This window comes from Alligator sinensis, unplaced genomic scaffold, assembly GCF_000455745.1.
Source record: "Alligator sinensis unplaced genomic scaffold, ASM45574v1 scaffold1176_1, whole genome shotgun sequence".
In the NCBI taxonomy this organism is placed as follows: domain Eukaryota; kingdom Metazoa; phylum Chordata; order Crocodylia; family Alligatoridae; genus Alligator; species Alligator sinensis.
Genome location: NW_005842590.1, coordinates 854,295 through 858,685, shown reverse-complemented (window position 1 = coordinate 858,685; position 4,391 = coordinate 854,295). Strand labels below are relative to the sequence as shown.

Sequence of the window (4,391 nt, the reverse complement as noted above, 5' to 3'; positions counted from 1 at the left end):
CTCCTCGGGCTTCAGCCCCGCCGCTCCCGCGGGCAGGGGCCTGGAGGCCTCCGGCGATGCAAGCAGTGAGGCGTTTTGCAGCGAAGGGGGAGGGGGGAGAGTTGCCGCGGCCTGGTCTAGTGGCCCCAGCCCCGCGGCCGGGTCGTGCTCCCTGCCCGGGGCCCAGCCAGCGCCCGCCTGGCCTCGTCCTTCCCGCTCCGAGTGGGCTCTTCCCTTCTCAGGAAAAGGCGCATCTCATTAAAAAAAAAAAAAAATCAGAGGTTGGTCTGCTTCCACCTTTCCATTTGAAAGCTTTTTTCCCCCTAAATGTTGGCAGTGGTGTTTAATTTAATCGATTTCATAGACGTTGGGGCTGGTGAGATCATTGATCTGCTACAGCTGAAGCAAAGACGTTGCACGTATAGTCTTCACTATGTGGTTTGGTTTACAGCAGTTGCAATATTGGGCAGGGAGTGGGATTGTCTCCAGTCAAGTTACATTTGCACCTGGTGAGGTCCAGGGTTTTGTTTGACATTTTAACTGTAGTTATTTCCTGGTGGTATTATAGCATAGTCTGAGCGTGTTAATGCTACGAATCAGGCCGACAAGTTTCTTTGGGTGAATCTGATACCTTTTATTAGGCCGACTTAAATAGTTGGGGGGAAAAAAATTAGTGAGCTTTTGGGTTTAAAATTTTTTTTTTTCCCCCAGCTATTGAAGTTGGTCTAATAAAAGATATCAGATCCATCTAAAGAACGTTGTCGGCCTACGTCTCTAGACCAACATGGGTACAACCTACACCCCTGTAACACTAATCAGTAAAGCAGTCAGGACTCCTAATAGAGATGATGTCTGTTATTAGACCAACAATCTTTCCTCTAGACCAATGGGGCTACAACCCGGATACCTGACTAATAGGTAAGAGAACTAGTAACAGGAGAAACATTTTGCTCTGGAAAGAACGAGGTCAGCAAAACTAATGTGATTCATGATCATATTCCTACCGCTAAGTAAAGTTTCATGAATGAAGTATTGTCTTTTGTGTGCTGATGTTGTAAGAGAAACTCTGAAGATATTGCAGGCATTACTTTCTGTTTCAAAGTGCGCTTCTGCTTAGTAGAGGTACAATTTATAGTTCTTTCTTTAAGAATTAATACACTTCCCTGTTGGAAGTGTGATGCCTTTCAGATTCAATATGCTCAGTTGAATGAAATGCAATCAACTTCTGATCACGGGCTCTGCAAACTTCTCTTGGTATCTGAGAGTCGGGCTGGGTTCTTGCCCGCTCTTCATGCTGCCACATATTTATTCTGCAGAACTATTGTCACGTGGTTTGGACGCTACAGTGGAAGTCTTACTGTTCTGGAACTGAAATAGAGGCATGCTTACATCTGGCTTTTTGTTTAAACTTTTTGGACAAAAGCAGGTGAAGATGCTTCTGAGATGAGTTTGTTGTTCTTTCCACAGTTTAGCTTAGTAAAATCAAGCTGCTTTCTTGTGAGGCCTTGGGGGAGGGAGTTTCAGTCTCCAGTGACATGGTGTTTTTTGTCACTGACAAGTGTTTTATGTTTGACCTCTGGAAGGGCCACATACCTTTGCACTTTCACCATTTGTTTCTAATATCTCTATACTATAGGTTTCAACAAATAAAAAAAAGTTGCTTGTGCTCTTTCTCTCACCCTTTCCCCATTCCCCCCCAATACAAACTTAACAATCCCTGAAGAATTAAAGCATAGTGACCATTTTGAAGGAGCACAGTTAACTTAAAAATCATTCTCATGTCTAATATTTTTACCCAGTTGTTGCAAATAATACTTAGAAGCATCATACCTGAAAAGAGCAAAAACATACTTTTCTTAAATGCACAGAACAAAGATTTAACAGCTGTTTTGTACATTAGTTTCACTATTTTTTTCTTCTCAGTCATTTTTGTCCTTGAATTTTCACAAAACTGGGGAAATAGAAACATGTATGCTTTTTTTTTTAACTGCTAAACATGTTGGGACACAGCACCCGAAACTACTTCCTTCTCACTCTTTGAACCTCATATTGCTAATGTTCAGAAGCACAAAACCATTGTCTAAAACATTGAGAGCAACTGGCCTAGACACGTTTGTTGGTATCTAACACTTTATGTGCTACAAAACAAACAGAAAACAAAGTTAAAATCCCTAGTGATTACGAAAAGCCCTTCCACCTTTAATATTCCATGCCTAGTGATTCCAGCTCCTAGAAGGATACCATCTTGGAATCTCCTTATTTTTAGTAAATGTTTAGAAAATTATTAAATTTTTAAAAATGAAGAACAGGAACCTGACTGCTTTTTGTAAGGGGAAGTAGCTAAGCCAGTTGTCAAATGCCCAAAGTTGGATCAGAGTTTATTTTTCACTTTAGTTATGAAAATTGCCATAGCTAGCAGGCCTTATACATTCCATCCTAGGAATGCCATGTATCTTAGACTGCAAACTTTTGAGGCCGACGTCTATTGTTATTTTAACACAGAAAAATGTCTTAACGCAAAAGACCAAGTAGTCCTTGGAACCTTGGCCATGGAACTGTTACAGTACAAATAATCTCAGACAAGCAAAGCCTTTCGCTACCATATGTGGGACCTTGGCCACCCCAGGAAGGCTCTTTCTGCTGGTAACAGCTTCTCATCTCTTTTCTCTCCCACCCCATTTCACATGGTTGGTTCCTAAGGCAGCTGGGTTCCTGGAATAACTTTTAGGCTTTTTTCAACAGGCAGGTCTTCTCTTTAGAAAAGAGTAGGAAAGCCTGTCTTTCTCTGAAGATAGACATGCTGGTTTTGTTTGCACTTTTCTGCATGTTTAGAAGGTAATCTTTGCTAGTGTAAAAGATTTTGAGATTTATTTTGTTGGTTTTTTTAAATGAGAGCAGCTTAGGATCCATAGAAGTTTCATGGCAGAAGAAATTGCACTTCATTATAGCTGAGTACTTTTTGTTCTTGGGTTTTTCTTAAGGTCTGGTTATGTGATGTGTATATAAAGTGGCAGGAGTATGTCATGCTTAGTGTTTTCAGCTGGCGGTAACTTTTGTCAGTATTTAACTTTTGTGGTAGGGTTATGTTCAGTTTGGGAGCAAACTCTTCTTTTTAACTAAATACTGCTTTGGCAGAGCAAGAGCCCCTAAGTTGCTTATATGGCTTCTTGTGGCCTGGTGAAAATTGATTGCAACTTTTGTCAGATATAAGACTTATGCAACACACTTTATTGTACTAGCAACCATTAAATCTTGTTGTGTGAATTATTTAAGTCGGCTGAGGTTTGTTGGCATGAATGTTGAGTTTAGGATAGTTAGGGGAGAGTGGGGCATTTCTCTCTGCTCATTCAAAGGCTCATTGCTGCTGTGGAACCAGATAGTTTGCATCTTCAGATTTAGTGAACTGCATAACTTATACCTTGCATTGGCTTATATCTCTCAAGAAGTGACTCCTCTCTTGATTTTTTTTTTTTTTTTTTAATTTTTTTTTTTGGTTTTTTTGACATGACATGAACAATATTTGCAGATACTAGTCTGTGCTTATGGAAGTGACCAAAGGGATCTGGTATAAAACATTGCATAGGTTTACAGTTTGATAGTATTATTTCGGTGAATTAAAATATTTCCTTTCTGTGCAGTCTATTGAGAGCATTGAGGCCAGGATACACAGTGATTTCAGTTGAATTCCATATAAACTGGATGTAGTTAGCTGAATAAAAGAAGAGATATAACTGGTAAATCAGCAATTTCTATAATGTAAGATAGTGTAAGCCTCTATACTGGGGTACTTTCACCCACCTTGGTGTTGATTATCAAAATGACATTTGTAGTAAAACTAGTATAAGATATACAATGCCTGCACCAGAATAATTGCAGCATATTCCGAAGTTAGTCATTTGAGACAAAAAGACCTGCTATTTCCTTTCCACCAAGTGGTACATGTACTGTGTGTTTAGCTGTCTTTTAGATAGCTGCTCATCTGTTCTCTGTGGATCCTGGTATAGTTTATATGCTTGTAAAAGATATGCAGACACACCCCCCATATTTACTTGAATTTAAGATGACACCCAAGGAATTACATTCTATACAGTTGGGCCTCGATTTCCACCATGGTTACATCCTTGAAAAAACAACGTGTAAATAGAAATTACATAAAAAGATACGAAGGGTATATGGGAAATAAGGGTTTAGGTTCCAGATGTGGCTGATAATTTGGTTGATAGATGCCCATGCATGCATGCAGCCATCCGCAACGCTGCATGCAGGCAGTGAGGAGCACAGCCCAGCAGCTTGGAGAGCTACTTGCAGCTGGTAAATCTGGTGTGGTGGGAGGGAAGGGGCATGCAGATCAATGCCCCCAACAGTGAAGGAGGAGTGGGGCAGGCACGGTATGGAGCCACGGCTTGTCGGGG

At 40.7% G+C, this 4,391-nt stretch overlaps 1 protein-coding gene across 2 annotated transcripts in view; it reads left to right on the top strand.

The window, feature by feature from the left end:
- Positions 1 to 40: 40 nt before the first annotated feature.
- The window catches only part of SPOPL (speckle type BTB/POZ protein like), a 53,908-nt gene continuing 49,557 nt past the window's right edge, over positions 41 to 4,391 (top strand). Inside the window, exon 1 of one of the 2 annotated variants that reach the window (XM_025214563.1) lies at positions 41 to 260. The gene's annotated coding sequence lies outside the window, so the exon portion shown is untranslated. Of the gene's footprint in view, positions 261 to 712; positions 898 to 4,391 lie in introns of those variants that run through there. The other variant, XM_006032831.3, reaches the window with a different exon arrangement.